Source organism: Schistocerca cancellata, chromosome 2, assembly GCF_023864275.1.
Source record: "Schistocerca cancellata isolate TAMUIC-IGC-003103 chromosome 2, iqSchCanc2.1, whole genome shotgun sequence".
Taxonomy (NCBI): Eukaryota; Metazoa; Arthropoda; class Insecta; order Orthoptera; family Acrididae; genus Schistocerca; species Schistocerca cancellata.
Window position 1 is genome coordinate 394393567 of NC_064627.1, and position 25668 is coordinate 394419234.

The 25668-nt window shown below is 45.7% G+C and overlaps 1 pseudogene; it reads right to left on the bottom strand.

Annotated features, from left to right (window-relative positions):
- Positions 1-1818: 1818 nt before the first annotated feature.
- Positions 1819-1936, bottom strand: LOC126164298 (5S ribosomal RNA; annotated as a pseudogene).
- Between the last annotated feature and the right edge of the window lie 23732 nt (positions 1937-25668).

Genomic DNA, 25668 nt, shown 5'->3' on the forward strand with positions numbered 1-25668 from the left:
GTCGATGTAAATTTCACTGTTCTTGGCTAGTTCTCGCTCATATTGTATGGTAATACAGTTAGACTGTTAGCATCTGAGAGTTGAACATTGCAGTCATTTGCACAGAATTCTGGCATAATTTATGTCATTCATAATCTGATAGCAATATTTTCGAGTCAACAAATTGTGGATTTTCAAACATTAACACTACATTGATGTGTCAATGTGACGACAACCCTGCTCATATAATAAGACATGTAACGCTGCAGAAAGTAACACCTCATTCATCTGCGTGGCATCGATGTTGAAGGAAGTGGAAAGGAACAGTTCTGCTTGTCCTGCAACAATGTATCATGGAGCTTGTCTGGAACCATTTCTGCGTGCTGCTTCATTATTACCGGACGCTGTGTTGATTTTTAATTGTTTGGTTATACTTTCTATATTACGATACCCATGAACTATGTATGTTGCCGTAACAGTAAATACATTATCTCTATACATTTCCAGTAGATTTGTAACAACTGGCACCTATTTTGCCCTTTTTAAAGTCTGTTAGGTCTGATATTACTGATTATTAACTGCATCAGATGCATTGACAGATGCAGAATCAAGTGCGTCTAACTAACGATCTGAAATTACACTCCAGGGAAGAGTCCCAATATAGTCAGCTGTTATAACACACTGCATACCATTACTCAAGTGTTCTATGACTAAAGACTTACACAATGTTTCAAATAGGATGGCTCAAAATGTCTCACACTTATTCTGTACGCTGCACACAAAGGGCAATAGCATTTGGGTGTTTCAGATCACATTCAAAGATTTTTCAGCCTTATATAAGGTTTTCTCTATTAAGATTCCATTTTACTGAGGTTTATGACAACCTCTACTGCGTTTGGATGTTGCTACATCCTTCCACAGAAAGATGACGTCTTCATCAACTGCTTTCATCCACGTGGCATAACTTTGCCTACTGACATCACGCATCGCTGGTCGCTATGTTGTTTCCGAGAGACATATAACTCTTGATGGATATGTCCTACGTCTTCTTTGATCGAAAATCCACGACACTTACCATCGGTCGTCAAGTATGTGGCAGGGCGTGAATTTCACGTCACAAAGGCTGCTCTGCTGTTACAAACTGAGACCATAGAAAACCGACTATACGTCCTCTGATTGCTTTAGGCAAAATACGAACAGTTGGTAAACCTTTTTCAAATATTAAATTCCTGGATTTCGACAAAAAATTGCAAAGTCAAATTGCACTACCTATTGACGTTAATCTGCAAAACGAAGAAGCGAATGGAGGGCTGTGAACTACATAGTTTCTGTGTCGCATCTAGATGGGGTTGTGGAGTTTCTCCAAGTCCACACTCGCGAGCGTTTCACGTCACATTTCCTGACACTCGCTATCATAACCAGCAAAAGACCTCCTGATAAGGGCTCTTGTTGAAGGAATGATAACAATATTCGTCAGAAAATGGTTTCAAAATCCTATGGAAGCGTTTAAGCTTGCTAGTAATAGTCGCACCACCCCACCAATCGATTACAAACATGTTTCACATCTTCAGATTCCTCGACTATTTCCATTTAGAAATCCGCTGGAGATGTTACTAAAACTAAAATCTAAACTCCTCCCGAACAGACCATGAAGGCCCCACGGTACCGACCGGCCGCCGTGTCATTCTCAGCCAGTAGGCGTCACTGGATGCGGATATGGAGGGGCATGTGGTCAGCACACCGCTCTCCCGGCCGTATGTCAGTTTCCGAGACCGGAGCCGCTACTTCTCAATCAAGTAGCTCCTCAGTTTGCCTCACAAGGGCTGAGTGCACCTCGCTTGCCAACAGCACTCGGCAGACCAGATGGTCACCCATCCAAGTGCTAGCCCAGCCCGACAGCGCTTAACTTCGGTGATCTGACGGGAATCGGTGTTACCACTGCGGCAAAGCCGTTGTCCTGGAGATGTTACTGTACGTCCAGAAACCTACCAACGGGCTTGCGCCACACAGAATCACCACTGTATTCGATGTAAAATGTGTACCTACACATTCTTAAGTAGATCTTGTGCTATTCGTACTGTTCACATACAATACAAAGCGTTGATAGTTAAAGAATAAAACGGGCATCTATCGTAAGTGATGCATACTTTCATCGAAACGGAATCAGACTCAATCTATAAAAATTTGTTAACCAGATTCCAATAAAGATTGCAAATTGCGCTAAAGTATCTCGTAATACAGTCATGGAGATGTTGAAAGCATCAAGTAACTATATTACCTCACACAGAACTGTGTCGGTTAAAATTTGAATAGCAGTCTGCAGAGAGCCATGTGGGCAGCTGCAGCCTTGGAATGTGATAACCGTTACATTGCCATCCTCTAGCACGACCGCTCTTTACCTAGTTGGATAGTGCCTGACTATCTCTAGGTTAAGCAAGTTAAGTGCTTTGCACTATTCCTGCGTTTCCTAATATGTATTTTGAGTGGGCCTATCGTGTGTGTTGGTCCTATTTTGTGATGAGCATTTTATGTTAGTTAATAATCGTTACTGTAGTGGTTTTTACTGCCGTAGCAGGTCGGGCCATCTTGTGGTGCCCCTTCTATGTATCTGGTTCCCGAGGTTCGAGACCAGTCTGTTCTCTGACTGCTGTGATTTCTCATAGAAAAATTGAGCGGTCTGTCTTATTCTTTCCTTTATTGGCTGCACTCCAGTGATGGTATGCAACTCCCTAGTGGGAAAATCACGCGGGAGTTTCATGATCATCCTAAGTACTCTACCCTGGAGGCCCTGTAATCTCCGGATGTGGCAGTCTGCCGCGTTGCCCCACACTACTGCCGCATACTCCATCACCGGCCTTATAAGGCCGAGAAACAGCGTAATGCCGCAGCGTGTGGGTAGGGTTGTCCTCGGGTTCAGGATTGGGTATAGCGCTCTCAATCTGCCATAGGCTTTACCCACAATGTCCCTTATGTGTGGTCCCCACGTGAGGCGCCTGTCCAGGGTCACCCCAAGGTATTTCGCAGTGCGGGTCCATGTGATGGGGCCTCCCATGATCCGCACCGGCTGTAGGTCGATGGGGATTCTTTTCCTCGTAATGATGATTGCCTGGCTTTTGCTGGCATTGTATTTCAGGCGCCACTTTGTGGCCCATGTACCTAGAGCTTCACATGCCGTCTTCAGGCGGCGGCGCATGAGGTTCACGTTCGCGCTTCTGGTATACAACGCGGTGTCGTCGGCGTACAATGCGATCGAGACTCTGTTAGCCTTTGGCGTGTCCGAGATATATAAGGAGTACAACAGGGGGCCAAGGACAGAACCCTGTGGCACTCCCGCCTGTATGGGCCTTGCTGTGGATATACCCGCTCCCGCACGGACATTGAACGTTCGTCCACTAAGGTAAGACTTGATGAGTCGAACGTGTGGCGTAGGTACCCCCATTGCAAACAGTTTGTAGAGGAGGCCATTGTGCCACACACAATCGAAGGCCCTAGAGACATCAAGCAGCACTACCCCTGCGTATTGTCGCGTCTCCAGGGCACCCATCGCATCCTCCACAAGACGTAACAGCTGTTGCTCTGTGCTATGTCCACGTCGGAAGCCGAATTGTTCCGGCGGGATCAGCTCCTCCGCGTTTACGTGAAGCATTAGCCTTTTAGAGTACAGGCGCTCAAATACCTTAGATATTGCTGGTAAAAGGCTGATCGGCCTGTAATTCTGTGGAAGCCTGGTGTCTTTGCCCTCTTTTAGTATGGCAACCACCTCTGCATGTTTCCATGTAGAGGGGAAGTTGCCAGTCTGCATGATTCGATTGAAGATCGCGGTGATGGGGCGAATGGCTGCTTGTGGTAACTTAAGTAGTATTGCATTTTCTAGCTGGTCGCACCCCCCCCCCCCCCCCCCCGCTTTCCTCGGGTTTAACTGCTTCAATTGTGCCTGTACTTCCTCCTCTGAGAAGTCTTCTACGTCTGTTCCTGCATCACTTTCGAGGAAGACTGGGAGCCGTTGCTGCAGAATGTGCTCCTCATCAATGGGATCCTCTACAGGAGTGAAGTTCTCCGCAAAGACATCGGCCAAGGCACTGGCCTTGGCGTCAGGCTCGCATATCGCCTCACCCCTGACTTGCAGGGGAGGGATGCTTTGACCTTTCCTCAGAAAGTACTTTGTCGTTTTCCAGGCTGACCCATCGTTTATCTGCAGGCTGGCTATTTTCCCTTCCCATTCGCTATTACGATGGCCTTCCACCGCCACTTTCAACTCTCTCCTGAGCCTGTTGAGGAGACGTTTAGTGACAGGACTTCTGGTTACTTGCCATTCCCGAAAGACTCTATTTTTGCGGGCTATAGCGTCTATTAGCTCTGGGGGGAGCTGGCGTGAGAAGTCTTTAATTTTTTGTGGGCCTCTGGGGGACGCATTTGCTACAGCCTGTATTGTAGCTGCATTAAATCTTCTGATTGCCTCATCAGTACCTATGTCAGCAAGGTCTGGGATGTCATTGAGGTTACCTTGCAGGCTCTCTCTAAACTGTTCCCAGTTGACTTTACCTAGTGGCCTTCGGTGGCTCTGGAGTAGCTCGCCTTGAACCTCCAGGTCGAATATTACCGGTAGGTGATCCGACGAGAGCGCGTTTCGGGTTGTCGCAGTTGTGCGGTTGCCCACTCCCTTCAGCAGTGCGATGTCGAGCACGTCGGGACGACCGCCTTTTGCAGGGTAGGAGGTGGGATCATACGGTCCCAGGGCGACTGCCTTGTGCTGTCGAACCACTTTTAACAGGCGACGTCCACTCGTATTGGTCACTCTGGAGTTCCATTCGGCGTGTTTGGCATTGAGGTCCCCCGCGATAAAGATTTTACCGCGGATGGACAACAATGCCGCGAAGTCCGCCGGGTCCAGTAGTTTACCTGGTGGTCGGTAGGTTGCTACGAATGTGGTTTCGCCTAACGATGTTTTTACTACAACTGCTGTGGCTTCAACTGCGCGAAGTCTTGGCAGTTGCACAATGTGGTGTTTGAGGCAGTTTTTAATACACTCCTGGAAATGGAAAAAAGATCACATTGACACCGGTGTGTCAGACCCACCATACTTGCTCCGGACACTGCGAGAGGGCTGTACAAGCAATGATCACACGCACGGCACAGCGGACACACCAGGAACCGCGGTGTTGGCCGTCGAATGGCGCTAGCTGCGCAGCATTTGTGCACCGCCGCCGTCAGTGTCAGCCAGTTTGCCGTGGCATACGGAGCTCCATCGCAGTCTTTAACACTGGTAACATGCCGCGACAGCGTGGACGTGAACCGTATGTGCAGTTGACGGACTTTGAGCGAGGGCGTATAGTGGGCATGCAGGAGGCCGGGTGGACGTACCGCCGAATTGCTCAACACGTGGGGCGTGAGGTCTCCACAGTACATCGATGTTGTCGCCAGTGGTCGGCGGAAGGTGCACGTGCCCGTCGACCTGGGACCGGACCGCAGCGACGCACGGATGCACGCCAAGACCGTAGGATCCTACGCAGTGCCGTAGGGGACCGCACCGCCACTTCCCAGCAAATTAGGGACACTGTTGCTCCTGGGGTATCGGCGAGGACCATTCGCAACCGTCTCCATGAAGCTGGGCTACGGTCCCGCACACCGTCTTCCGCTCACGCCCCAACATCGTGCAGCCCGCCTCCAGTGGTGTCGCGACAGGCGTGAATGGAGGGACGAATGGAGACGTGTCGTCTTCAGCGATGAGAGTCGCTTCTGCCTTGGTGCCAATGATGGTCGTATGCGTGTTTGGCGCCGTGCAGGTGAGCGCCACAAGCAGGACTGCATACGACCGAGGCACACAGGGCCAACACCCGGCATCATGGTGTGGGGAGCGATCTCCTACAATGGCCGTACACCACTGGTGATCGTCGAGGGGACACTGAATAGTGCACGGTACATCCAAACCGTCATCGAACCCATCGTTCTACCATTCCTAGACCGGCAAGGGAACTTGCTGTTCCAACAGGACAATGCACGTCCGCATGTATCCCGTGCCACCCAACGTTTTCTAGAAGGTGTAAGTCAACTACCCTGGCCAGCAAGATCTCCGGATCTGTCCCCCATTGAGCATGTTTGGGACTGGATGAAGCGTCGTCTCACGCGGTCTGCACGTCCAGCACGAACGCTGGTCCAACTGAGGCGCCAGGTGGAAATGGCATGGCAAGCCGTTCCACAGGACTACATCCAGCATCTCTACGATCGTCTCCATGGGAGAATAGCAGCCTGCATTGCTGCGAAAGGTGGATATACACTGTACTAGTGCCGACATTGTGCATGCTCTGTTGCCTGTGTCTATGTGCCTGTGGTTCTGTCAGTGTGATCATGTGATGTATCTGACCCCAGGAATGTGTCAATAAAGTTTCCCCTTCCTGGGACAATGAATTCACGGTGTTCTTATTTCAATTTCCAGGAGTGTATAAATAGCAGTGCCTCCTCCATGTGTTAACCTATCTGTGCGGTGGCATGTGTAATTCGCCGCGCGTACGTAAATACCTGGCTTTAGCTTAGTTTCCGAAACTAGGCATATATCTATTGCCTCGTCCCGGAGAAACTGCCTGAATTCCCCTCCTTGGGTACGTATGCCATTTGCGTTCCAGGCGCAAACTGTTAATCCATGAATGGCGTTATTCATTGGTTATATTGGTTCCAGATGGTTGTTGGGCCTTGTTGGCTGTCGTAAGTGCAGTTACTAGGAGCTGCGGTAGTGTTTTCATCATTTCGACTACCGATGTCATTAGAAGGCGCATCTTGCGGAGTTCTTCAGCGATGTTTGTGGAGGTGTTATTCGCGTCATTGGTGCGTTCTGTGGCCGTCACTGTTTCGCTCGTGTTAGCTGCGCTCTCGGGCGCGGTGGCTTGCTCTTTCGCGCTTCCTGCGCCTGCGCGCTTGCCACCCGCTGTTGCTTGCGCGTCATTTCGCGGTTTGGCAATGCTGGCGTAACTTAACGCCATTTTCGGTTTTCCTGGCTGGTGTGGTGTTTTTTCTCGCCGGTATGTTGTTCCTGGTCTGTTTGGTGTCAGCCTTCTTGAAGACCACGCACCCCCTGTAGCTTGCTACGTGGGCGAGCCCACAGTTGCAGCTCTTGGGCGTGTTCGTGCTTGGTGTGTGGCAGTCTCTACTTTGGTGCTCCCCTGCGCATTTCACACACCGTGGGGGCATTGTGCAATATCTTGCCACGTGGTTTAACCCTTGACAGGAGTAGCATTGTGCCCTGCGCCCTTTACCGCGGAACTTCTCAACTTGCACGTTCGTAATGTTCGCGACCCTAGTTACTTGGAATATCTTCCTGTTTTCTACGTTGTCTACTAGGACGACCATGAACAGCGGCGTTTGCCGATTTGTCTTCGGCGTCTTCATGCGTGATACAGCCCTTATTCCGTATCCTAGGTCCTCAAGTTCCTCTTTCAGATGGTCAGGATCCATCTGGAAGGGGAGTCTGCGGAACACTACCTTCAGGAGCCTCAGTGGTTCCGTGCTGTGAGTATATGAGTGCAGCCGTTTATCTTTCACTCCCTTCATAATATTGTCGTAGTTCTCTCTGGATTTTGTGAGGACCTTGTAGGTCTCTCTGCCTGCCACCTTGAATGATAGTGTGGACGATGTCACACCCTTCAAAAGTATTTGGAGGCTTTTGAAGTCCTCGGTCCATACAATGACTATTGGGGGGATTTGAACTGTTCTCTGTGTCGGTTCCTCAGTGGGTTCCCCTATTGTTGGTCCGTGAATGTGACGTACTTATTTGAGGTGTCAAGTGGTCGTACTTGTTTGGGCACCGCTGCTCTGGCCGTGTGCCTCTTTTCCGGCACTTGGAAGCCGTCCTCAGTTAGCTGTACTCCTTTTGTGGCCTTTGTGCCGGCATGTGAAGCCTTTTTGCACGTTTGCAAACTGGGAGCTTTTCCTTTCGAGGTGGTTGGCTTTTCTGGGGATGTTATTTGGGAAGTTGCCGCTGGCCTCTTTCGTGGGACATTCTCCTCTCCTAAATCGGTCTGTTTTGGTGGGAGTGTCTTCTCAGAGGCCGCCTCTGAGCACCCCTGCTGGACAGCCGCCCCGTCTGTCGCTGCCTGGTTCCTTCCTGGTATCAGACTTGTGAGGAACTCTTAAGTTACTACTAGCCGCGTCCATTCCCGCGTCTGCAGAGTTACCCTCTTTTGCTGCGTTTGTATCCTCGTCTACTGATATGTCCGGCCGGTTTCCCCCCCCCCCCCTCTCCCCTCTCTACAGCCGGTGTTTCACCCCTCTCCTCTCGGGTTGTCTCCTTTCGCGGTTGTTTCATTGTTTGCTTAGGCGACGCTTGTCCTTTCGGAAGTAGCAGTCGCAGCACGGTAGAGGTTTTCCTGTCTTTAGTTGCGCTTTCAAGTGGAAGCTGTGATGGGGGTGGAAGAGCTCTAGTTGGTGGTGATAAGCCTAGGGGGGTTTTTGGAGCTGAGGGCTCCCTGTTTGCACTCGCCTCTTCAGTTCCTAAGATTGCAATGGCCGACCCTCCCGCTTGAGGGACAATTCTCGATCTCGCTCCGATGATTTTCATGTCCGTCGGCGGAAAGGAAGCTGTCAGGGAGTGTCGGGAGTCGCTTTCGTTGTCACCGTTATCCGTCTCAGGCGACAACACCGACCCTATCGTCCTACCAAGCGCGGGTGACTGGCCAGAGACCAGGCCCTGTCTTGGGAAATTCCCTACGCCTCGGGGGGGGGGGGGGGGGGGAGTAGGGGGGGGGGCAGATGGAGTATCTGCGGCAGCGAGGCGCTCGATCCAGCCGGAGAGGCCGCACACGGCAGCAAGAAGGCACGCCCCAAACCGCGCCAACCCGCAGCCCACAACCAACACCGACTATTTGCTCAACGGCTGTTGGTAATACAGCCCCTGGTGTCCGAATCTTCTTGCAACTTCGCTCCCGATTTAATAAAATCAGGAGCTCGGAAGCCTCAGTGCACGTAAATGTGCGGCCTTAGCGCAGACAAACGAGCGACTGTTCCCGCAAGCGGGTTCCTAAGGCTTGGTGCAGTACCGTATGCGCTCCCGCAGCCCAGCACACGATCACCGCACAGTACGGCTGTCACCAAACGTGTGCGTGCGTGCGTCCTCTCGCACGACAGGACGCATTTCTGTTCTTAAATTAGAGTATGTTTAAGTGTAACAGTCCGTACTCAGGAATATGTCTGAAAGCCGTGTCGTCTTATAGAGTGCGCCTACTGTGGCGGGGCACACAAGACACGCCCCATATCAGACGAAAGGCGAGGGATGTTCTTCTCCATTCAAACTGTATGATGTGACGTCGACTGCTCCAGACTCTAGGCTCGACGCACACGAGCGATTTATTATCGTGAGCTCACAGTGCCATTTTCTCGCGCGTTTCAGCAGTGTATGTGAAAGATGCAGCCGAGTACATTAGGGCAGTGACGCTGAGAACTCGGTGCTCCCCAGCACTGTTGGGCTGCGTTCACAGTGGCAACGACAACGGTCGTCAGACACCGTCGCCAGAGGTCGCCCGATAACATCGGCCGACAGCATGGCCATAGTGCGTCCGGATTCCTTCGTCAATTTTTGGCAGAGTCAAGGAGGTTATATTAAATAAGGTTAGAATTTTATGTACAAGGTTTTAACCTCTTAGGATGGGGTGGATACCACGACGCCTCTGTGCCTGGGTACGAGTGCTGCATAGCTGCTTATTAAAGAGACGCCGAATGCATGCGAATGAGCTGTCCTGTATCGTAAATAAGATGGCGAGTACTATAAACTCTGTCCTCAGTTATCGGAATAACCAGAGAAGTCGTCAGGAATATATGAGATGACAAGAGAAACGTGCCGTTCCGAACTCGAGATAATTCATGGTGGCATTGAAAAGAAGATTATAAACATTCTATTTCGCTGTATTTATTTCAAGTTGTGCAGACATACGTCAATTAACCTCCAGTGACTGTCATTTAGCAAATGAATGAAATGCAAGCATATAGTGTAACATAAGATACTCCGAAACCTTAAGCACTTAAAAGTGGAAACACATACCGTACACCACATTTGCCAACCACTTTATACTAACCGAATCACTATCCAACTGGCATAAAATGCCAGTAAGTTGTAATAACAATTTGTAGACAACTAATGACAACCTTATCGCAAAAAAGATCCAGTACAATACCTATAAGCATATACGATACGGCACCCTTTTTGACTTGAATTTCCAATAAAGATTTTGCCCATTTGAGATTTGGAATAAAACTGCGATTACGGTCCATAAATTCCGAATTATATTCCGATTATAATACTTTCATCCTCGGGATGCCACAAACTTACTCTTTCTTGGACTAAACTTAGCTGTTTCTCACATTCCATATTTCGTGTGCGAGAACGTCGGTCGATTTGATCGAAGAAAGAAATTGATTTGAATTTCAGCGATTGTCGTCAGAAGTCGGTACGTCCGGGGGATAAGATCGGCTTTAGTCTAACCGCACACGTAGTGGCGTAATGATTTTGAAAAATCGACCGTCACTGACCGATGTCGGTCGTCGGCGGAATCCACCGATATCGGAGCCACTGTGGCCGCAGCCTTACATCACAGCGATCTCGCCGATCGCCACGAAGCAGCAGTCATTGTTGGTGAAAGGGACAGTGCGGAAGTGTTCGCAACAGCTGCCGACAACCGCCATGGATGCAGCCTCCTTCCACAACGATTTGTTCAATGAAGAGCTGAAGAAATACTCTGAAATATGGGACACATCTCACAAGGAGTATTACGATAGGATTAAGAACTGAAGTTTCTAGGGGACTGATGACCATAGAAGTTAAGTCCCATAGTGCTCAGAGCCATTTTTTGATTAAGAACTGAGCTGCATGGTTTCAAGTGTTTGGAAAGTTTTGTGAGGGTGTTACTGAGAAACCAGATCAGAAGAAAAATTATATGCAGTAGGTATCACTGTTAAACTGTATCGCTGTTAAACTGATCAGTGTTTGCATCCTAGTGGTGGCGTTTTTACTCGAATGTGGTCATTCAAAACTTGAAATGGTGCTAACCAGCAAATGCTTTGCTACCTGGCGAGAGCCCTTCAAGGTGAATCAACAGATCTTCAATTTAAAATAAATTCTTTTCAAAACTTCAGTGTAACCTATGCCTTATTCTATTGCAGCCACAAAATACGTAACCGCACATATTTCAGTAGAGATATAAATTAAATAATCTTTACGTTCGGCAATAAATTAAGTGTTCGCTACGTTTGTTACAGACCGGATATACGTATTTTTGTCTTGCCATGGTATTTTTCCAGCATTGTCCATAAAGTAATAAGCGAAAACGTTACTTCTACTGCTCAGAGGAATTCCTTGGGTGGATAGGGTCTCATCGTCCAGATTACGTAGCCCCGGTATGCTGAAGATGTGTTCCAAGTTAAAACCACCTATGGAACTGCAATAGTCGTGAAGGACATAGCAACATTTTGATAAAATGCGCAGTCCACATATCTCGGGGCACGATTTATACGGTAGTTAAAGATCTGTTTCTTGTAGGAAAGGAAAATTTCAGCGCCCGTTCTCATGACCAAATTAGACAGATTACATTAGGTGGTAGTGAAACCCTCATCGCACAGTCCTTGTTTTCGATGGGTGATTGCAGTTTTATTTAGTTAATTCATTGAACTGTTGTACACTTATTCGAAACTGAAGAATTTACTTTTATCTTCTCTTAAATCTATAAACAGTGGAACGAACTCTCCTTTCAGCATATGTGAACTAATCAGTGGATGAGTCCAAAACATGCAGTTGCGTTTCTTAATATTTTCGTAAACGAAATGAGCAAACACTGCGTGCTTTCTTCTTCCTGGGTCCATACTGGTTGGATTACAACCTAGTACTGCTGCGCGATTACCGCTGCGATGGCGCTGTGTGTGCACTGAAACGATTTCCGACGCCGCGATCTCGCTGTGACCAAGTGCAGTTGTTACTCGCTCGTGTGCATCGAGCCTTAAGTGAAAGCAACATGTCCGTAGCGGTGCGTTCAGCTACCGCGTGACGTCACGCGCAGCGCAACGGAAGTTCCTGGCGATATTGGCTGTCAGTTGAAGCACCGTCTAATACGTACTGTCAGTACACTCTCTGGTGTTAAAGTCGTAACCATTCGACAGATGGAGCGACACAAGCGCTCCAAGCAGATAGGAAGCAGACAGTGATAATTATGTATCATAAGGATACATTTTTTTCTTAATTAACAAAATAATTGTTATATTTTTTCTTGCCATGCATTACTGAATTACCAAGCGACACGAATTATCGTTAAACGAATGTAAAATCAGATAAATATCACTGATTCAATGATATAAGCTAGTGTTTTTCAGATTTTTTGAATACGCGACCCCTTTCCAAGTAAAAATATTCTGGCGATCCCCAGAACCATAATAAAAGTGTGTCAGCGATTTCAAAGGCAACATATTTAATTTCCTTTTTATTGATACTATACTGACAAAGAAATCAAGTGCAATGTGAAAAGAGGCCGTAGTGCTCTGCGGGCAGAAAAATAATTAAGTTCTTAGCCGCGGTAGAGGCGTGGGGGTGAGAGGGGGTCAGCGGGGGCATTGTATTGTATGTTAAAATGGACGGAGGGGTTCCGTCCCCGCCGCAGCAACCCCACGACGACTACCGTAGTCCACTTCACCCCGCCGGCGCCCCACACCGAACCACTCTTTCAGGGTTGCGGGTCGGCCCCCGCTGGAGGGTATAAATACATATTTCATACATGAGAAGCATGTAGTTGTGTTGTCTGTTCTTATTATGACAGGCGCTTTCCCAGACAAGTAAAAAATGTTTTATGGAGTCTAATGATTCACCAATTCTTGCATTTCACTCAACTTTCCGATACGCGAATATTTTTGTAAATGTGATTAATTTTGCTTCAAAAGCTGATATTTTGCGTCGTTTTATTAAGACGTTCATGCGGTTTTCCCTTCAGCATCATGTGTGGTGGGTTTTTTGGTACGTTGAATAACGTAGGTATTGCATTCCATACAAGTTTCCTTCGTTCCACATTCACTGATTTGTCTCGAAGAGTAGCGAACAAAACTTCGCGTAGTAGGGTGGATATAAGACGTCTTCCTGCGGAAGGCAGTGTCTTCTTATGTGTCCTGGCATTTTTTTTTTTTTGTTATTAAAGGAATACGATAATCTTCAGTTAGTGTGTACGTTACAAGAGAATCATACATAAGCCGTCCTGTAATCTACCGTTTCCTACCTCCCAGAGTTCTTAGGAAACTAAAGAATGACAAATGTGGTGTCATTTTTCAGTTATTGTCGATTTTGATGGCACTACATACGCCCCCTATTGTGAAAACTATATTACAAGTAAATATAAACGATAGGCCGCTCAGCGCGCTGCTATCGCAGTGGGTAAGAGAAACCAGACGGAGCGGGAGCGTCATTTGTGTTGTTGTGGCGGGGGGGCGGGGGAGGGGCGGGGTGTTTTCAGCGTCCCAGTATCGCGACTGTTTTGTGTCAGAGGCGGTCAGTTGGCCCCCACCCTGGCTGACAGCGTCAATCGGTGTTTGCGGATGACTGCGGCGCCGGCGGGATCAGGGATTTTCACTGCCTCGCGATGGCTGGGTGTTGTGTGCTGTCCTTAGGTTAGTTAGGTTTAAGTAGTTCTAAGTTCTATGGGACTGATGACCATAGATGTTAAGTCCCATAGTGCTCAGAGCCATTTGAACCATCGTGACTGCGGCGCGCGGCCGCAGGTGTTCGCGCGCTAACTTTGCGGCGCCGCGGGGGCGGGTGGAGGACTCTACCTGGAGGTGTTTATCTGTTTGTTCCTACTACACGTGATAGTTACAACCATACAGGTTTGAAGTAAGCTGCTAAACAACTCGTTTAAACTGTGACGTCAGAACGGCAGTTGTTTTAAATTTACGGGAGAAGTGGGCTTGAGATTTTTTAATTTAAATAACACGCTGCTGAATGACATATGTATCGTCCATTTTGAATTTACCTTCAAACATAAACCTAATGTGACAACTGTTTAAATCAGTGCTCGTCAAACTGCGGCCAGCGGCTCAATCAAGTCTCGGTGCGACCCGCGATTCTGAGCCGTATTACTTGTACCATACAGCAGAGAATCGGGAGCCTTTCGGAGAGTTGATCGGGCCGCATTCCGCCCACGGGCTGCAGTTTGGAAACCACTGATTTAAAGTGTGACATCGTGGGGGAAACCCCAGGTATTCTATGAGGGGCGAACAAAAAGCTTCTGTTCGAAGGCCGTACAGTGCGGAATCGGCATGCCATTCATTCATAATGGCTGTGAATATTGAGGCAATCATCCCAATGACGCACCAGGTTGAAGATACCCGTTTGCTAAAACATCACGTCCTGCTTCGTGATAAAGTATGTAGCTGCCTGCTACACATCCTTCTGCGACAGGAATCGTCGACCGTTCAAGGAGTTTGTTAAGGAACCGAACGCTTCGTATTCACATGGGGAGAGACGTGGACTATAGGGCGGATAAGTGAGAGTCTCCTGCTTGAGTTAGTGTAACTTCCGTGTTCCGACATTTGCGACACGGGGGCGTGTGTTATGAAGCAGCAGCACTCCTTGTCGCACCATTTCACAATGGTGCTTTTCGACAGACATGCTCCCTATATACAAAAAAAATGGCTCTGAGCACTGTGGGACTAAACATCTGAGGTCATCACTCCCCTAGAACTTAGAACTATTTAAACCTAACTAACCTATGGACATCACAAACATCCATGCCCGAGGCAGGATTCGTACCTGCGACCGTAGCGGTCGCGCGGTTCCAGAGTGAAGCGCCTAGAACCACACGGCCACAACGCCCTATATACATTCTTCATTCTCTGGTGCAGCGGTTCCCAATCTTTTTCGACTCACGAACCCGTCCTACAACTATCTGAGTTGGGTGAACCACTGACTTTTGAATATACTTACAGTAGACATGCATAAAATTTAATTCCAAGCAGCTTAACCCTTATTGGCTAAAACGTAGAGTTACTCTAGCTATGGCTGAAAAGTTACACAACGGTTATGCCTAGTTGCAATAATAAATACAAGTCTTCATTGTAATTACTCACCTCTTCAAATCAGTGGAATTTCAAGAAGCTGCTTTTTTTCATTTAAGCTTGAATGTCGATTTTAACACTGTTGACTCTTCGAAGGGATTGCGACTCCAATTGTTATTATCGGACCTAGTAGGTAAATATTCGCTGAAGGTTTTTCCAAGTCCCTTCAAATGTTCTTTAACCATGTTCTTGGAATTTTCGTCCAAGGAAAGATGATTTTCCGTCAGTAAGTTGTAAAGGGTATCAAAAAGCACTCGGTTTGATTCCTACTGAAGCATGTTTCGCAAAAATTAAGTTTTTTTATGGATGGTTCAATACGATCTTGTACAAATAAACCAGGAGATGTAAGCTTAAACTAAATTTTGGGGGAAATGGCTATCAAATAAGCTAAAGTCTGTGGCCAGACTTCATCTTTCATAAACTTTGATTTGTGAAAGGCTTGGCTATCGAGAAAAAAAAAACTTAAATTTTAATTTCATACGGTCTGGAAATAGTTCTACCTCGACATATGCATCTAACGTCAGTATGAGACAATAAACAAACATAAATGCTTCCCATTTCCTCACAAAGCATTGCAAAGATGTGGAAATTTCTACAGCAAGTCTTAATATAATTAATTATTTTCACGGCATCGTCTAACACAGATTTGAATCCATCGGGCATGCGTTCAGAAACAAAAGCCTGTCTATGACTGCAACAATGTGTCCACGAGGCGTTCGGCGCTATCTATTTCACTTTGGCAACAAAACCAGCGTAACACCTTGTCACAGATTTCGCGTCGTGTGAACAAATGCCTACACAGTGAGTCTAAGATATTGAATTTTCGCGAGATTATTTATCATTTGACTTCCAAACATATATCCTACCGCAATTCTCTCTTTAAATAGTCTGCAGAATAGGAGTTCCTCTTCCGCAGACTCCCTGTTAGTAATGGACGAAAAGTAAAAAGCTGACTAAATTGGCAACATCAGTCGATTCATCAAGTTGAATCGCAGAAGAAGTATTGATATGAGCTGTTTCCAGAATTTCATTTTCGACGTAATTTGAGAGGTCTTTAATTCGGCGCTTGATCGTATTATCGGGCAGTGGTACCATATTCTCCAAGCATGCACTGTACTACATCATTTATACATGGGCGCACTAAATCAATAGTTGTTGAACGAGGTATTGTAGTTCTGTAGTTAACGCGATAATAAGCTTCAAGAACACTCTCATTGTCACTGGTTGCATCGGATTCAAAAGCAGTTAAATCATTTTTCCACTCGTTAGCTTTTCGTGTTAAAAAAAATCAGCAGATATGTAACGTGGGTGGGGTGTTAAATTTCTAAATGATGTTTAAGTAGAGGTTTCAGACTAGTGTCTGCAGGAATGTCGCCACAAACAACACGCTGTGGTCTTCGACAGTCCTTGTCACCTGTATATGAAAATCCAAACCTAATGTAATTAACACAGTACTTTTCTTTCTTTACACACTGTTCACTTTCGTCAGATTGACAAACATCATTAGAAGCTGAATGAATTGTTGACACAACACTAACTTGCGACTTTGTTAAAGGCTGTTTCCCTTTCAAACTTCCACTTTTCAATCAGTTATCCGTTTTAATGTGAACGGAAACGATACTGATACACAACTGACGCTGCATTCGTACGATACTGCATCGCCTGAGTTATTTCGAATTACCACGCAAGGCACTGCGGCGACTACAGCTGTTACGAACACACATTTAATGTGTTCGGAGTAGCGAATATGGATTACCACCAGCTGCGTAATGGAATGACGACAGTGAAAATTTGGGCCAGACCGGCATTCGAACCTGATGTGCTGCTTATCGTAAGCGGTCGCCTTACCATTTGACTATCCGAGCGCGACTCACGGTTAACCCCAAACTTCCATATCTCCCCCATATGTCTACAACCTGCAATCGTATATCCATTATGCATACTCCCGTACAGGGGAACATTTTACTTAAATGTCGCTTGCTCAGTGTCGGCGAATAAATACGATATTGCATGCATGCCCGAAGGAACTTTGCATCGTAAGCTCGGAATAACACAGGCACTGCAATGTCGTCTTTATCCGCCGACAACGGGCAAGCGACTTTAAAACAAAATGTCTCCCCTGTATGGGTATATACATAATGGATGTTCGAGTACAGGTCGTAGACACGTTGTTGACGACATACGGAATTTTGGTTGTGGCCGTGACTTGTGCTCAGATAGCCAAATGGTACGCGACCGCTCGCAATAAGCAATCAAAGGCCTGATTGCCACACAACCGTTCCTTAGTGGATTCGCGGTACTGTTGTTAGAATTGAAACCTCCTGGCAGATTAAAACTGTGTGCCGGAGCACTTGCCTGCGAAAGGCAAAGGTCCCGGGTTCGAGTCTCGGTCCGGCACACAATTTTAATCTGCCAGGAAATTTCATATCAGCGCACACTCCTCTGCAGAGTGAAAATCTCATTCTGGAAACATCCCCCAGGCTGTGGTTAAGCCATGTCTCCGCAATATCCTTTCATTCGAGAGTGCTAGCTCTGCAGGGTTCGCAGGAGACCTTCTGTAAAGTTTGGAAGGTAGGGGACGAGATACTGGCGGAAGTAAAGCTGTGAGGACGGGGCGTGAGTCGTGCTTGGGTAGCTCAGTTGGTAGAGCACTTGCCCGCGGAAGGCAAACGTTCCGAGTTCGAGTGTCGGTCCGGCACATAGTTTTATTCTGCCAGGAAGTTTCATATCACCGCACACACCGCTGCAGAGTGAAAATCTCATTCCTGTTGTTAGAATTGTTAGAATACAAAGAAGCCGACAGACTAAATTTCCATTGTGGCGAAATCGAATGCATTGCTAATGTTGCACATAACTGTAAATCATTCATTTGCAGTAAATATTAATTTATTGTGGAAATAATGTGACAAAATCCCGATGTTGTACTTATGTTACAAGAGACAATTTAATTTTAAAATAATAATTATTGTGACAGTGCCACGGAAACTAAGGAAGCAGTAATAGGCCTAACTTTGAAACTCACCACTATGGAAAAGAGTTTTGGTGAACTCCATGAAATATTTTGCGGATCCCTTGGGGGTTCTCGAACCACAGTTTGCGAAACAATGCTCTGATTCAGTCCAACGGTGTTTTCCCTTCAGAAACCAAGAGAAGAATAATAGCAGGTTCGTCTTGTTTGGATGCATTTGGTAATAACGTCGCCATAGTTCACATCTCCGCATATACCACATGCACACCAGAAAGACATGAAAGTCACACTAATCCATTTCCTACACGTTGGTGTTTCATATACCCTGCAACAACGCCCTCAATTGGTAAGTTTTTGGTCACCATATATGTGACTTGACTGCTATAACGAGGCGTCTAGAAGCAAAATGCTTTGAGTGCATTAGAACATTTTTTCTGGAAACGCAAAAAACTTCTCACTTTCTTCGTATGGCAGATATTCGAAATTTCTTTTCATCATAGATTTACATTTGTCTAAGGAGAATTTTTCGGACAATCCCTGAACTTTTCGGCTTTACTTATTATAACCTAAAATAACTTGAATTCACCGAGTTTTGCATCTGTTCTCACGGGCATCTACAGTACTTTGCTTTTATAGATAGAGGTGTGCAAATATTGTCATAACATAACAGTAAAAAGACACTCTAATACTGGTATAAAGAAGAAAAGAAAACGATTTAACGACTACAGGTAACTGTGATTACGAACTGTGTGACATTCAACAGAAGAGGGAAGTACTTAAAACTTCACAGACTTATGAGTCCTGTCCTGCCCCATCCAAATTGCACTGGAAATTCATTATCTCCGGGATGAATTTCATATTGTGAGTCCTTCTCTGCATTGTTCACAGCACAGATTATGTTCTTGCAGAAAGCAAAATTTTCGTTTTCTTCTCAAGTCTGCCCGAAATGTTTTCTCAAGCAGAAACCAATGTCCCTCACTTTTGTTTTCTTCAAGGCTCTTCCAATTCGGACAGCATTTGGTTCCATAGGCATATCACCCTTTATTCACTAGCATCCATTCTGTAGCCAGTTTCAACTCTTACTAGTACGTTTCCATGTTTACTTCTGACGACCACAACTCGTTTTATAGCGACAAGTCTCAAATGACACTGACTAGATGGCTTAATGACATCAGAAACTGTATTCTTCCATCACCGATTTTTGACATCTTTTCTTGACTGGAAAACTATTCCGTGATCCTTGAACATTTTATTGCACTTATTTGGTGAGGTAATTGCGTCTTTAGACCTGAGGACGTTTTCAGTTCGACCAGGATTTCTGGCCACAGAAACGGCCACCATTATCCCAGCCGCCAACCGATATCTACCTCTGGCGGAGAACAGAGGAAAGCCGTGCGAACGGCCGAAAATGAACCAACAAAAGACGGGGCCAGCTCCCGTCCAACACTTCCCATCAGTTGGCCAGAGCGTCGGCTTCCACTCATCATCATGAAGGTTAAGAAGGACTACAAAGAATTCCTGCGGCGCGTCAAACAGTGGACAACAGCGGTCTTTACTGTGAGGGCTGCATGAGGAACAATGTGCAAGTCCAACTCTCAGATGTGTAAGACTTCCGGAAGGTTACAAGCGGAACAGCAGAACTTTCGCTTCCTTTCTACACTTACGCTGTTGTCTCAGACAAACCCATCGAGGTTATCTTCAAGAGGTTTCCAAAAGTGTGCAGACCCCGATCTTCTAAAGGAAGTCCTGGAGCACATCGGATTTGGTGTGTACAAAGTGGCGCGCATCAAATCGACTCAGACGCAGCGAGAGTCACATTCAATGCTGCTGATCGCCAACAACAACCAAGACATCAAGAAGCACTTTTTGGTGATGAGTGAAGCCGACACTCAAATCACAGCACAAAAAGGCTCTCGCCAGTGCTTCCACTGTCAAATGGTGGGACATTTGGCACGTCACTATACCTTCCCTGTGGCACGCATGAAACGCATGGGCGAACACACGAGTGTAGGATACCTGCTACCCAGGATGCATCCCGCCCCCTTCCCCCACAACTGCAAGAACTGGTGGCCCATACGTCACCAACTACTGTGGCAGTGAAGTGTTTAATGCTGTGGTAGCCCTCCACTGCAGAGTCCAATTCAAGAAGAAGATCGACCGTCCCATTCGACATGTGTGGGTGGTGCACAGATACCAGCCAGGCCCACAAACTCCTTAAGAACGTAACACATCGTAGCGTAAATTACTGTTTACAGATTGTAAGTAGGCTGTTTAGGTTCTTATATTGGTAACGCCGCCGTCACGTAGCGCTCTCTGTATGAAAATCACTGGCTGTGCTGTGTGCAGTCTGTGGCTAGTTTGCATTGTTGTCTGCCATTGTAGTGTTGGGCAGCGGCAGCTGGATGTGAACAGCGCGTAGCGTTGCGCAGTTGGAGGTGAGCCGCCAGCAGTGGTGGATGTGGCGAGAGAAATGGCGGAGTTTTGAAATTTGTAAAACTGGATGTCATGAACTACTATATATATTATGATGTTAAGGTAAATACATTGTTTGTTCTCTATTAACATCTCTCAATTGCTAACTATGCCTATCAGTAGTTAGTGCCTTCTGTAGTTTGAATCTTTTATTTAGCTGGCAGTAGTGGCACTCGCTGTATTGCAGTTGTTCGAGTAATGAAGATTTTTGTGAGGTAAGTGATTTGTGAAAGGTATAGGTTAATGTTAGTCAGGGCCATTCTTTTGTAGGGATTTTTGAAAGTCAGATTGTGTTGCGCTAAAAATATTGTGTGTCAGAGTAAGCTCAGTCGTGTATAATTGTTCAAAGGGGACGTTTCATATGGCGACCCTGCCAGGATACCTCACTGGAATCTTCTGATTTTTTTCTTGTAGTTCATGTAATTAGTGTAACTATTGTTTATTGCTAGTGCGTAATTATAGAGAGAATTTCCTTTGTAGTTGTAGTTGTACAGTAAAACAGTTATGGCATGCATGTAGATTTGCACCAAGTATTTCGCAGCTGCAATTAACTAGATATTATTTTCAGTACTATGTTAATGTGTTCTCTTATTTTTGCTCTTCAAATTGTGCTTTTCTGTGTTGTCGTGTAAAATATTGTGACAATAATGGCGTGTGAAAAACGTAATACTAGGCTCCAAAGTAAACTGAGAAATGACAGTGAAGACGAAAGCAGTGTGTTAGCGCCACCGTGTAATGAAGTAACTAATGTTCAAAGTAGTAATTTGGTAACTGTGCATAGGGAAATGGAGCGGGCGTCAAATAATGGTGTAGGCAGTGAAACAATTAGTGAACAGGGAAGCATTATCGATCGATCGGTCGGCAACAGCTCGCCTCAGGATTCCGAAATGACAGAACACAATCTTGCAAATACTGTAGATTCAGGTTTTGCGTCCTCACCGTTAAATCAAGACACATTTTCTGTTTTTCAAAATGTGAATAATGACAGTTCAAATGCACTTCCGAATAGCACTGAGGAACATGTTTCAGATACCAGTGCACTGTTATTACAGTTAATGCAACAAATGGGACAAAGGCTACAAAAGTTAGACACAACGCTTGAACAAAATCAGAAACAAATGGGACAAAATCTTCAAAAGTTAGACACAATGGAACAAAATCAGAGACAAACACAGCAAAAGTTAGACACAATGGAACAAAATCTTCAAAAGTTAGACACAATGGAACAAAATCTTCAAAAGTTAGACACAATGGAACAAAATCTTCAAAATTTAGACACCACACTTGAACAAACACGTGAAGATTTAACCACTGAGTTACATAACATCGAATAGAAATGTCAAAAGGTCTGTAATGACGTAAAAACACAAATTTTTGAGCATTTCCAACCTATTTTTTCGCGTCATGAAAATGCATTACAGAATCACGAAGCAGCCATAAAAGAACTGCAAACTATTGTTCATGAAAATCATGAGACCTTGCAAGCTAAAATTGACTCAGTTGCGTCTACCGATTCGGTTACGCAACCTGCAAAAACTCAGGAAAACTTAAAGGACACAGTAAATACCCTTAAAATTGGTTCAGAAAGACACATGGAGGAAATTAGTTCAGTATCAGAGAAAGTAGTTGAACTTTCGGATCAGCTAAATAATTTATCTACGAAGGTAGATGATAATCTGAATGACTCAAAACCGGTAGTCTTTAATGACACAGAAGAGTGCGAACAAATTAGGAAATTCAAACAAAATCAGAATCAAATAAATACGCAACACCAAAGAGAAATCCGGGAAGTACAAGATCAGCTGATACAGGTAATACAAGAATTACGTATTTCAGAGGACACTCGCGCCCCAATACGGGAAGAGGGACATAGAAATACGGAACAGCCACAAAATAATAACACAGCGCATTTCGGAAATTATGAAAGAAATTGGCAAGGTGCACCGAATTTTGAAATGGAACCGCCGAAACGACGTAACAATGACCGATATGCGACTCGCCGACATGATGATTTTGACTATAAGCTGTTCATTACTACACGTAAATTTAAAACATTTAAGAATTCTGGCAACGACATTCATCCACAAGCGTGGCTCCATCAATTCTCTCATTGTTTTCCTCCCAACTGGTCATTAGAGCACAGATTAGAATTTATGTGTGGCTACTTGGAGAATGAACCAGCTGTAAGAATGCGATCGGTCATTCACGATTGTCACAGTGAAGGAGATTTTTATCATGCCTTCCTCTCAGCATATTGGTCTCAAGCTACACAATACCGAGTAAAACATAGCATCATAATGATGAAACATTTCGAACAATCTGAATTTTCCAGTCTTGTGAAATATTTTCAAGACATGTTGCAAAAGAATCAGTACCTGTCAAACCCATACAGCCCCTCAGAACTCATCCGAATTTGCTTAATCAAACTGCCTGAACATTTACGACATATTATTTTAGCAGGACGTTGCAAAGACGACATTGAAGCTTTTCAGGGACTGTTACAAGAACTAGAAATTGACACTGACAATCGCGTAACGCGAAAACAGGAACACAACAACTACAGGTCACATCCGTCGCAATTCCGCGATGAAAGAAATAACAACTGGACACGACAAGGCTATTCTCACAAAACAAATCGTGACCAAAACAGACACCACCCATATGACAATCGTTGGCAGAGCAGTAATAATTACAGGGAAAGATCACCTCTCCGCGGTAGTGACTATCTCAGAGACAATCAGAGAAACAGACAATATGGGAACCAAAATAATTATTATCAAGGGAGACAGAATAACTTTAGACGCAACGGTCCAGCGCGCAGTTACAATTCAGGGAGAAATTCTCCACCACGTGACCGACAAGAAAGAAACTATGCAACCTACTGACATGACGACAGACGATATGATCGTAACGACAGACCTGAATTGTATCAGAACTGGCGGGATTCAAACAGAGCAGGGCCCTCTCGTCACGGTGAATTTGTAGAAGTTAGGTCTCCAAATCCCAATAACGACGCGCGCCAACAAAGAGACAATAGACAATGACTCGCACCGCAGGCTGCCGCGTGCGCCAGCTGGCTCAGAGAAAAATAACATAGACGCTAACCTCGAGAAAAATTCCAGTATCTACATCTACATCTACATCCATACTCCGCAAGCCACCTGACGGTGTGTGGCGGAGGGTACCTTCAGTACCTCTATCGGTTCTCCCTTCTATTCCAGTCTCGTATTGTTCGTGGAAAGAAGGATTGTCGGTATGCCTCTGTGTGGGCTCTAATCTCTCTGATTTTATCCTCATGGTCTCTTCGCGAGATATACGTAGGAGGGAGCAATATACTGCTTGACTCTTCGGTGAAGGTATGTTCTCGAAACTTTGACAAAAGCCCGTACCGAGCTACTGAGCGTCTCTCCTGCAGAGTCTTCCACTGGAGTTTATCTATCATCTCCGTAACGCTTTCGCGATTACTAAATGATCCTGTAACGAAGCGCACTGCTCTCCGTTGGATCTTCTCTATGTCTTGTATCAACCCTATCTGGTACGGATCCCACACTGCTGAGCAGTATTCAAGCAATGGGCGAACAAGCGTACTGTAACCTACTTCCTTTGTTTTGGGATTGCATTTCCTTAGGATTCTTCCAATGAATCTCAGTCTGGCATCTGCTTTACCGACAATCAACATTATATGATCATTCCATTTTAAATCACTCCTAATGCGTACTCCCAGATAATTTATGGTATTAACTGCTTCCAGTTGCTGACCTGCTATTTTGTAGCTAAATGATAAAGGATCTATCTTTCTGTGTATTCGCAGCACATTACACTTGTCTACATTGAGATTCAGTTGCCATTCCCTGCACCATGCGTCAATTCGCTGCAGATCCTCCTGCATTTCAGTACAATTTTCCATTGTTACAACCTCTCGATACACCACAGCATCATCTGCAAAAAGCCTCAGTGAACTTCCGATGTCATCCACCAGGTCATTTATGTATATTGTGAATAGCAACGGTCCTATGACACTCCCCTGCGGCACACCTGAAATTACTCTTACTTCGGAAGACTTCTCTCCATTGAGAATAACATGCTGCGTCCTGTTATCTAGGAACTCCTCAATCCAATCACACAATTGGTCTGATAGTCCATATGCTCTTACTTTGTTCATTAAACGACTGTGGGGAACTGTATCGAACGCCTTGCGGAAGTCAAGAAACATGGCATCTACCTGTGAACCCGTGTCTATGGCCCTCTGAGTCTCGTGGACGAATAGCGCGAGCTGGGTTTCACATGACCGTCTTTTTCGAAACCCATGCTGATTCCTACAGAGTAGATTTCTAGTCTCCAGAAAAGTCATTATACTCGAACACAATACGTGTTCCAAAATTCTACAACTGATCGACATTAGAGATATAGGTCTATAGTTCTGCACATCTGTTCGACGTCCCTTCTTGAAAATGGGGATGACCTGTGCCCTTTTCCAATCCTTTGGAACGCTACGCTCTTCTAGAGACCTACGGTACACCGCTGCAAGAAGGGGGGCAAGTTCCTTCGCGTACTCTGTGTAAAATTGAACTGGTATCCCATCAGGTCCAGAGACCTTTCCTCTTTTGAGCGATTTTAATTGTTTCTCTGTCCCTCTGTCGTCTATTTCGATATCTACCATTTTGTCATCTGTGCGACAATCTAGAGAAGGAACTACAGTGCAATCTTCCTCTGTGAAACAACTTTGGAAAAAGACATTTAGTATTTCGGCCTTTAGTCTGTCATCCTCTGTTTCAGTACCATTTTGGTCACAGAGTGTCTGGACATTTTGTTTTGATCCACCTACCGCTTTGACAAAAGACCAAAATTTCTTAGGATTTTCTGCCAAGTCAGTACATAGAACTTTACTTTCGAATTCATTGAACGCCTCTCGCATAGCTCTCTTCACACTACATTTCGCTTCGCGTAATTTTTGTTTGTCTGCAAGGCTTCGGCTATGTTTATGTTTGCTGTGAAGTTCCCTTTGCTTCCGCAGCAGTTTTCTAACTCGGTTGTTGTACCACGGTGGCTCTTTTCCATCTCTTACGATCTTGCTTGCCTTTACCGACGTATACCACATGATAATTGCGTTTAAGTTGAAACTCTGCGTACTGAGAAGAGCAAAGGGTTACACCACATCTCACATGTAAAACCGTTTATTGAGA